The sequence below is a fragment of the Nematostella vectensis genome, chromosome 13 (genome assembly GCF_932526225.1).
Source record: "Nematostella vectensis chromosome 13, jaNemVect1.1, whole genome shotgun sequence".
In the NCBI taxonomy this organism is placed as follows: Eukaryota; Metazoa; Cnidaria; class Anthozoa; order Actiniaria; family Edwardsiidae; genus Nematostella; species Nematostella vectensis.
Genome location: NC_064046.1, coordinates 3990494 through 4001714, shown reverse-complemented (window position 1 = coordinate 4001714; position 11221 = coordinate 3990494). Strand labels below are relative to the sequence as shown.

At 45.3% G+C, this 11221-nt stretch overlaps 1 pseudogene; it reads left to right on the top strand.

Annotated features, from left to right (window-relative positions):
- Positions 1-3224: 3224 nt before the first annotated feature.
- LOC5512254 lies at positions 3225-9847 on the top strand (annotated as a pseudogene).
- Positions 9848-11221: the final 1374 nt, after the last annotated feature.

The following is an 11221-nucleotide window of genomic DNA, read 5'->3' as shown; positions in this document are numbered from 1 at the left end:
CCGCTGGTATGCAGAGGTAGTGGTGGTAGGTTTGAGCCTTCACCGCGAGGCGCGGGTTGTTGCGATGGTCGTGGGCGAGGTCGTTCTCGGGGGTGAGCACCACAACGTTGCGGCCGCGGAACATGCTCACCGCCCACTCGGTCTTCCCCGATCTTCCTTGGCCGGCTAGATACATCTTTGCAGAGGTTGCTGCCACTAGATCGCAAGGCAGACTCCCTAGCCAAGCACCCCGACCTCTTTGGACCCCAAGCCGCTTCAGGTCGCCACTCGTACCCAGGCTTCTTGTGGCGCCACTCTCAATACCTCGGATTTCGCTCCACGAGCTTCACACCACTGGGCACCGCCTTTGCGTATATGGCATCTGTGCACACTCGGAGGACGTCTTCGCGAGGGATCCGCCTCAACATGCGTGGCAACGCTATGTTTGTGTACGCCAAGACGAAGGCCCTGATATGGTACCATTGTAAGAGCCGGACACCGTCTTTGTATTGGATCAGATGAGCCCCGTCGGCATGCTCGAAGTTAAGTAAGTGGTCGGTGCCCGCAAGGAGGTTTGTCAGATACGCGGCTTCTTCACGGTCGCGGACTACGATCGAGGACTCGTCGCCATGGCGAGCGCACTTGCCTACAAAACGGACAGCGAGATCTCGACCCTCAGGGTACTGCGAGTCTTCGCCGCCGGGGCGGCACGCGATGGAGTGGGGGAACTTGATGGAGTCCTTTTTTCCGACGCTATACAACACCTCCCTCGCCGCGGCCATGACGAGGTCACCCGAGTCTAACAGGTCTTTGAGCTCTGGCGTGGTGATCCAGCCGTCGTTTTGTTCCAAGTGCTGCCCTACCCTCCCGGAAGTGTAGGGGTGGCAGGCTTCAGAGAACCCCCACTCGGTCAGCTGAATGACCCCGGTCAGTTGAAGAACCTCGCTCAATGGCCGTCCCACAACATCCGCGATACGATAAACGTTCGTAGGAAAGCCGTATTTCCGTACCAAATCAATGGCGTCCGAGGCGCCGCCGAAGACACTGTCCTCGCATCCTAGGTACGCTGCACGCATGTCGATGTGCGCATGGGGCTGCGCCCCTAAGTTTTCCTTGCTATTCCACACTTTGGACTCAACCTGCGCCGCTCGCCAGACGTCATTGTATTTAAGAGGCGTTGGCCTGATGTTGTCTCTTTGGGTCCACTTTTTGAAGCGATACCCTATTGCACCGCCCATCGAGTGCGTAGCTTTGGTGTACTCTTGGTAGGCTGGGTGATCATCAGAGAGCCATTGAGGATCATATCCTGTCTCATCTGTAAACGCCCTGTCAATAGCCGCTCCGTCCTGTCCCGATCGGTACAGTTTGCCTTCGTGCGTGACTATAACGCGCCCGCACAGCCAGATCCTCGTGCTTCTGGGGATCGCCCTGTTTATAAAGCGAATGAGCGCCTCCCGCACTTTTGCCTCGCGCGTTTTTGTGGCGGCACTGGTAGCGCTTCGCGCTGCCTTCTCCTGACATAACGAACGAAGCTCCCCCTCAGCCTCGAAGTCTAGGCCGTGGACGTTCGTGATCGCAGGTGGTTCAGTCGGAAGCTCCGCCCAGGCGTGGTTATTGTGGCAAGGGATGCGGATTTGTGTGCACCCCCTCTTGTACTTCCCCGAGTCCCACATAACGTTGCCCAGGGCGTCCACGGCTACCAGCTCTATCTCGAGCTTCTTTTCCATCTCAAAGAGGTCTTCTTTGGTGCATCCCGTAGTGGCCAGCTTCTTGTCAAATCGCTCAAGGATCTTTTCTCGTGTCTTGGTCAGATCAAGGGAGCGCGAGGTGCCGCGATTCCTCAAGAAGTCGGCAAAATAGCTCACAACACAGTTAGCGAAGGCGTCACTCCCCTCTCGCTCAAACATTGGCCCAGGCTCACCATTCTGCTCAGGTAAAGGGCGAAACTCGTATCTCACGTAGACGAGGTACTCTTGTCCTTTCTCCCAAATACCCGCATCGATGCCTTCCAGGGCGCCGACTGCGATTTGGTCCCCTCTTTTGACTAACGACCCACCAATCTTGTGCTCCGAGCGCCCTTCCTCCTCCGTGATTGGCGCCAATGGCTCTGCGGGGGCCTTACCAACGACCGTGAAGAGTCCGTAACGCCGGTCGGGGTCTTCCATCTCGAGCACAAGCGGAAGCACTGCGTTCGCCCGCAGAGACTCTCGCTCGTGCGAGACCCACCACACCGAGCCGTTGCCATTAATATCAGGCCCCCGCATAACCGGCTTTAGAGCAATGACACCTGCTCCACCAAGATCTCGTATCTCCTGGTAAACACTGGCGCTTACGTCTTGGCCCCGAAGAGTGGCATCCACGCTTGGGAACCGAAGATGGGCGCCGCCGACGAAGAGAGAATAGTATTTCTCGGGGTCTAAGCTCTTTGAGCTCCTTTGCCGCCGTCCCGCCAGCAAAGGGTCGAACTCGCGCCGGACTTCCTCTGTCCACACTTTCGCCGGTACGAGCGGCTTAAGCAGCTTGTGTTTGACATCGTCGGGGATGTCCTCGTCCAGGATGTTCTGGACCAGCCCTGCCAGTACGGCGGGCGCCTCTTTGTCAGGCATGCTATTGAGAATCTCCTCTATATAAGCGTCCATGTTTGGGCACACCTTGTGCCACCCAGTCTCCGACTGCCCGTATCACAACCGGCGGGATGGGTGTTTGGGTATGACTTGTGCCACTCAGTCTCTAATTGCCAGTACCGCGCGCAGCGGTGTCGGACAGGACGAGCGTTTGGGTATGCCTTGTGCCACCCAGTCTCTAATTGCCCGTACCGCGGGCTGCGATGTCAGACAGGACGAGTGCGAACCATTTCCGAGCGCGCCTCTCGACGCCACGCATCCTCTGCCCTTCACGATTCGCTCCGCAGGGGCGGCACAACCGCGTCTCCGACCGAGTCCCTATGCCGCAGATCCTGCACGGCACGAGGAGGGGGCTGCCTTTACGGAGCCTTTGGAGGTGCACCTTGCAGTAGGTGTCCATGCACCTCCGGCCGCACGTGCCTGCGTGACCGACCTTTAGCCACCCGCAATAATCCTTTCCGCACTTCATCCTTCGAACGCTCGGTATACCACAGGACAGACGGATGTCTAATTGCAAGTCCTTGGGGGTTCGAACTGCATCATTGGAATATATTTTTTAGAGTGCGAGTCACAAAGTCCTTAAAAACGTATGTCATGAAGTACCAAGCTCAATTATCCAATATGGCGGCTCGACTCAAACACGGAATTAGACCTAAAGTGCTTGGCTGGAAACTTTCAGTAACAACCGAGGGGAAAGAGGAGGACGCCTTCGTACATGGAGTTTAAAAGAGTTCGACCGCCTCTCTGAAACTGTATTTCGGTAACAGGAGGCTTCTGTGGCAAACAAGGACTGCCATAAGATCGTAGACCTGTGGCCGGTGATCGAGCGTTCGATAAAAAGAACACACGACGGTATTCATCGCCGTATTCGTTCGAATCCCTCAATGGCATCGCCCTATTATCGCTGCTTTAGCAGAGAAATCCCGAGAGAAGTTCGAAGTCATGAAAACAAGCATAATTGAACGACCAAACTGTGGGATTGGAAGAAATTCAAGCACCGCGTGAGTAAAACTCAGGTTTAAACGCCACACCAGCGGCTTTGAATTTACGGCCGAAAAACGGTTGTTCCGCGCCCCGTATTTTGGCGGCCCAATCCACGTTCCTCGTTTTCACGGCCCTCAGGTCCTAGCACAAGGCGCTGGCGTCCCCGACATAGACTAACCATCGCTATTTACCCATCTACGCGGAGTGTGTTTTGCGTAGACCTACTTCTGCTAAGTATCCATCTACGCGAAGTGATCCCCACGTAGATTAATAACCAGCAATTATTAATCTTCACCTTTTCGGATTTCACACCCTTCCAAGAAAAATCCTGGGTACGGACCTGGACAATGTACAAGCTGCTTCAAACTCAGTCTCTACGCATCTTCAACGCACCAGGTGCTTCAAAGACGGTCATGCAATTCTTCAAAAGTGCACAAACTCAGTCTAGCGTTTCTTAAAAAAAATCAAATTGCTTCAAACGCATTCACATCCGAGTTTTCCGTTCAATATCATCGGAAATTGTTACTAATGGAAAGTCCATTTATTATCCCGAGGGGGGGGGGGGGGAGGGGGTGAGGATACTGTGGGGGGCCTTCGAGAAATTGCCTAGGTCTAAAGGCCGGGGCGTCGAAAGTGTTTGGATTTTAAAAGGGGGGTCACTGATTTCTTCGGGTGTTGTCTTTACTATATAATTTGACGTGTCAAATCAGACTTCTTGGTTCAACTTGTTTCGGTTTGGTGGCAGTTATTTGGCATGCACAATCCAGAAGTCAAGGATACGTATTAAGCCACGTTTTATCTATGCAATGCAAACCTGTATACACCCTAAATACATCTCTTTATGGTTTCCGCTATATAAATATTATAAAGTGCTTATAGTCATATCTAGAATATAAACAAAACCGACAAACGGCTTAAAAAGTAACTGACTACCGACAAAACATGAAAAAAACTAGTGACTAGCGACAAAAAAAATATTTGCTGACTACCCACATTTTATTATTTCCGGTATTTTTACCCTTTACTTCCATCGTCAATCTACTTAAATTCGGCCATTTCAAAATCTGCACTATGTATTTCCTGTTGCATCAACTTTTCAGTCAATTATTAATCCATAATTAATTTATTATTAATTACTAAATCATGAAATCTGGTAGAAGAGCGAATACTAGCTTAGATTCACCAACTACCAACAAAGACCGATAATTCTTACCGACTACCGACAAATTATGGAAATTTTAACTGACTACCGACATGCAGATCCCCCATCCAGACCCTGTTTTAATGCTATAAGCGCTCATTCTCAGTCATCAAAATCCTCGCTCATATCTAATTCGCTTTCTTCCTTGCTCTCTTTTCTCTGCGCTTTCCTTGGAAGGAGAAGATCGAAAAGCCTTTTTGCTTCTTTTACGTCATCTATAGCATCATCCATGATCAGGCTGCAACCTGGAGTTAGTCACATCATTGAGAAATTGAGTACATCACTTTTTCTCTTTCTGATGATGTTTTCATCCAATTCCTTCCCCTCCACTTTCTGTCAAAGCTTGCAGCTAATCTCTTGATCGCGTCATTGCCGTTCCTTCCTTTGCTCCTTCTTTCTTCGGTTTTCGGGAGGGGAGGGGGGGCACCGAAAATATGTGGGAAGCGTAAGGGGCCCCCCCTCGGGATAATAAATGAACTTTCCCTAATTTACCGGAATGAAACTGGTGATATTGGCAGCAAAATGTAATATGCATTACGTATTGGCCCTCGGCTCAATTACAGAACTCATCAGAACACACTTGACTTTTTTTCCTTTGAGTATACGCATCACCTCCTAGCAGTCAAATTAACATCATCCATACACGCAACAAGCTTTGTTTATTCTTCCGCTTATATAGCTTGTATAGGGTGATTCACGTTTACGTTTTTGTGAAAATGGCAAGGTGCGGCGTAAAAAGAATTGCTACCTGTTTCCTCAACCCCCTGCTCACTCTACAAATGCCGTCACGGTTTTTAGCTCGCCGGATATTCTATTGATGAAACATCGAGAAATGCATGCAAGAAGGCTTTCAAACTAGATGTAAGTATAGTGAAAATGGTTTTGTCTTTAAGATAAGCATTTTTTATTTTTAGAAACGCTAGACTGAGTTTTGAGCATTTGTTTTGGTCCTGTATCCGTTAACTACATTAGAAAAATTATGTCTGAGTTCACACTAGGTTTACCCTAAGTAGGCTTCAGATCTAGCCGTAGGTAAAATAAGGTTTTAGCACGTCGACTGCAAAAATGATTGGAAAGCTGTCAATAATAATAATCACGTGAGTAACTTGCCATGCGCACTAGCAATGTAACAAGTTAGTGTGTGACTTCGATAGTCGTAGCAACATTGTAAACATTACTTAAGTCACGGTAGCCCAAGGGAAACCGACTGGCACACCCACATAGTGATCTATTATCTAAGGCATGGCTCAATATTATACCGCATAATCACATGAAATGGTGTATCTTCAGGGGTTTAGGCATAAATGCATGAAACTCGTCAAGTGAGTTTGTCTTGTGAAACGGAAAAGGACTATATATTCTGTAACCATGGAAACTAAGGTCACTTGACAAGAAGGCGGCCATGTTTTTTTGCCTGCAACCTTAAACTCAACCAAATGCTACGAAAATTGTATTAATTTATAGGTATTAGCTGTCTGCACAAGACTGCAACTAGACAATTGGGATTAATTCAGAAAAAAAAAAACTAGAATTTTTTTTTTTCGTTCGAAAAAGAAAAAGCACAAAATTGTGATTTTTTTATTTTTTTTCTTAACATATTCCAATATTCATATTGTAGTCTTATGTGGCAGTTTAAGGCTGGAGGCAGGGTCCATTAGAAGAATCTCCATTTATTAAAAAATCCTAGATGGCCGCCTTTTAGTCACGTGACCCTGGTTTCCATGGCTACAAGATACACATCTTGTTACCGTTTCACAAGATGAACTCACTTGTCAAGTTTCATGCAGTTTTTATTAAACCCCATAAAAATACTTTATACACATCTTGTAAACGCATTGTAAGGTTTTCAAGTTTGTAAAAGCAAACAAGAAAAATCCGGTACCACCCACAGCCAAGGGGTCATAGTTGGTCTAATCAAAAATTAGCTGTTACATCTGGTGATAGAACCCGAAAAGATAGCTGTTACAGTAGAGAGCGGCGCGATAGCTCAGTGGTTCTCAAGCAAGAGGACCAGGGTACGAACCCAGTTCAGGTCAACTTGGAATTTTTACCAGGTGTAAAAAACCTGGCTCTCTACGTTTGGGACTGTGAATCCCTCGTCTTCTCGGATAAGGACGTTAAGCCGGAGATCCCGTCTCTCATCCCACATCATGAACCTGTATTGGGAGACGTAAAAAAAACCGCTGGGATGCTGGCCCGTGGTGCCATCTTCAGTGACAATGCTTACACACTAACTCACTCATGATTGTAAACTGCGTGGAGCAGTCCGTATCTACACACTGACGAGTAAAGTCAGTCACATGTAAAGCGCATTCGATCATTTCGAATTAAAGTGCGCTATATAAATGCCACTTACGAGTAAAGTTAGTCACATGTAAAGCGCATTTCATCATTTCGTATGCTAAAGTGCGCTATACAAATGCCACAAACGAATAAAGTCAGTCCTGAAGCGCATTTCATAATTTCGTATGTTAAAGTGCATTATTCAAATGCCAAACATTACATTATATTTTTTTAATAGTTTTTCAACCTCGAGAATCCAGGGCGTCGAGGTAGTAACAGAAGCGAGTACGCCGCGCAAAAAGGCCGTGGGAGGGAAGGTCATGCCTCGTTACTCTGACCTCGACGCCCTGGGTACCCGAGGATGTATTTTTTTCTACCTTTTCGTTCTGAAAGGTATTGTTTGTTCTCGTATTATTTGTAACTTCTCGATATCGTGTGAAATAAAGTCACTATGGCGTGCAATCAGGAAGGAGCATGCATACTAGTTTTGACATGGATAGCGGCATGTTTACTGGGAATGCGAGTTGATACAGCTGACTTTTTATGCCGTTTGAATTTGATATCTTGTCCAATCAAGATTCGGCAGTAATTTTCCTTGATGTAGGAAGAAGTTCACGATTGCATCTTGGGTTCGGGGACAGATTTTCGAGGCAGCTTTGTTAAATTGTTATCTCGGCGACATTTGAAAGTTTTGCCGGGGCGTTGACTAGTTGTACTTAATCTTTGGATATACTATTTTTTTTTTATAAAACCATCTTTTTACCTTTTTTAACGTCCAGCCTGAGATTTCACCAAATTTTAAGAACATGCTAAGAACATGCCGAGGCTCAGATAGCAGAAAAATTCTTCTTTTTTAGTCCGGATACGTTCTAAAATGCAGAATCAAATTGTGCTCACAGAAACAACCTTAATATTGCTACTAATCATTTGTGCAATTTACAAAAACCGCACAGAAACTGCACAGAAAAACGCCAAAAACCGCAAATCCGTCAAAATAAGACAATTACCGTAATTTTCGCAGTCTAGAGAAACCGCAATACCGCGGAATAAAATACGAAACACCGCGCCAGATTTAAGGCAACACCGCATCTCCGCAAACCCTTAAGCCCCTTCTTTAAAAACTCCGCGTTTAACATTGAACATTTATGTTCCAGTCCCCCCACAGTCATATTCCTTATGGCGGCTCGGGAAATTACACAAACAGGATAAAAACACAATCCGAAACTATAAGGATAGCAGTACCTATAGCAGTCCAAGCCGTGCTATCCTCAGCGCATGATGGCGGCGTGTTCACTATTGTTGACTATGGGTGCGCGGATGGTGGTACGTCTATGTCACTGAGGAACGCGATAGTGAAGGCTCTGCGAGAGAAACATGGTGACAGTCTTCCTATTCACGTTATCTACGAAGATCAACCAGTCAATGACTTCAAGGGTTTGTTTCTGAGATTGCAAGGTAAGCTTATTTTTCGCGTCTTCAGACACCCGTGAAGAATGGATAACCTACCCCAACTATGAGGTTTCCATGTCAAGTGCGCGCGCATGCTTATAGCTGGAATAGCTTATTGCAAACCATTTACATCTTTTGCCTATTGTTATTTTCGTGTTTGTTGGTAACAAATTTCTAGTGTCTCATCAGGTTATATTCCTTTCGGATTTCAAAAATGTTTTCGTGACCGCATCTGGCACAAGCTTTTACAAGCAATGTTTTCCTGAGCGTGACGTTTGGTTTCTCATTCACCGCCATGCACTGGCTGCGTGACAAGCCTTGTGACACCACAGGGGCGCTATTTCACACCATGATCACGGACACAGAAGTGACAGAAGCCTTTGCTCGTCAGGCTGCTAGGGACTGGGAGACCATACTGCAAAAATTATTTCAAGAAAGGGGTATAACGACTGCTGAAAAGTTGAGTGCAGTGTGTAAAGAGCAAGAAAAACACTTAATATTGTTCAGGCGCGTACACAGACGGGTGCGCAGGGTGTACGCGCACCCCCCCCCCTTGGCGGTAAAAAGTGGGTCATTTCTTATTAAAAAATCTTCATGCGCTAGGCTTTTTCCATGTTACCTTTAACTGCGCACCCCCCCTCAGCCAATCCTGGGTACGCGCCTGTTGTTGCAAAACAAGTTGTAGTGAGAGAAGTCAAATTTTCTTGCTAATTTATCTCGCCTTAACATCGGTTGCCTTTGAAATTGTATTAACCATTTTGTCTTCTAGCGAGAGTTTCAGAAAACAAATCTCAACTTTTACGCTTGGTAAATTGAAGAGTTGAAAAAGCCCTTTGATGATCCCGATGGCGCCGCCAGGAAAGCAGGCCTAAACCTCATCTCCATAGAAACCGGACAAGTGCGATGTGCGTTTCAACAAAAATGGATGCGTGAAAAGGGAGATCCAACTGAGTATGCGCGAAGATTTGTCAGTTCCATACGGGTTGTGTGTGATACTACTTATATGTCAGGTAAGCAGAGGTATTTTGCAGGCTAAGTTTATCACAGCTAGCTACTCGTGGAATGTGTGTAGTTCACAGCAGTGTGACCCAATACAAAGCAAATCGCGGTCCTATCTTTAATCCCTTGTCTCTGTGCTAATGCGAGCACAAGTTGCTTGTGCCCTTGAACATCATTAAGTCTTTTGAGCCATAACTGTGCTGTGCTTATGGATGGTGGATTCATGGGGATTTTTTATTTTCCTGGATGTGAATGTTATTTTCTAATGAATCAACTTAGCTCTTCTAAATACAATCCTCCAAACTTCTCTCCTTCAGCGACTGGCTGAGCGAAATTGGACGAGAAAAGTCTGAAGGCTCTGGTACGCAGGGGTATGTCGACGATAAGAAACTAGATATAAAAAATATCAATGAAAAGGCTTGTCCAATAAAACTTATTTATGTGTATAATTTGTAATTGATCTTAACAAATTAAGGCACGTGAACAGACCTGACGAGTAATTATAAACTCGATCATTTTGTAATAAAACCGACCCAATTTGTAAAAAAAACTCGACCAATTTTGTAATAAACCGACCTATTTTGTGATAAACTCACCCTTGTAATAAATCTGTCCAATTCTGTAATAAACTCGACCCATTTTGTTATAAAATTCGGCCCATTTTGTAATATACTTGATCCATTTTGTAATAAAACTGACCCAATTTATACTAAAACTGACCCATTTTGTAATAAACTCGATCCATTTTGAAATAAACTCACCCTTGTAATAAATCTGTCCAATTTTGTAATAAACTCGACCCATTTTGTAATAAAACCCGACCCATTTTGTAATATACTCGATCCATTTTGTAATAAAACCGACCTAATTTATAATAAAACTGACCCATTTTGTAATGAACTCGGCCAATTTTGTACTTAACTCGACCCATTTTGTAATAAAACTCGATCCATTTTGTAATAACCTCACCCTTGGTAATAAATCTGACTAATTCTGTAATAAATTTTACCCATTTTGTAACAAACCTGGCACAATTTGTGATAAAACTGAACCAATTTTGTACGAAATTTGACCCATTTTGTAATAAATTCAACTCGACCAAATTTCTAATAAAACAGACCCCTTTTGTAACAAAACTGACCCAATTTGTAATAAAACTGACCCATTTTGTACGAAATTTGACCCATTTTGTAATAAATTCAACCCATTTTATAGTAAAGCCGGCCTATTTTGTAAAAAACCCCGACCCAATTTGTAATTAATATTTGCAATAAGCCTGATCCATTTATAAAATCGACCAATTTTGTAATAAACTTGACACATTTTGATACAGCCTAGAAGAGGTTTAAAGAAAGCTTCGTTACCAAGTTTGCATGTCTTGTAGTACTCGTTTCTCTGATTCAGAGACTCTCAATCTTGAAATGCTTTTGGAACGCCGATATAAAGAGAAGTGCGTCAATGGAAGTGGATCGCCTTACAGGCTATTTCATGGCAAATTAAATGCTAATATGATACGAATTCCCAGTTCCAGTCATTATCCGATTAAAAACGGTAACAGAATGGGCTAGTCACTTGTTAATCTTTATCATCAATTGATGATGAAGATTGTGCGAAAATGTATGTAACACATTATTAAGCCGTTGCGAAGGCCTACTGACTTACACCTTGGACGGGCCAAATGGAAATCCAGGAACACCAGAGC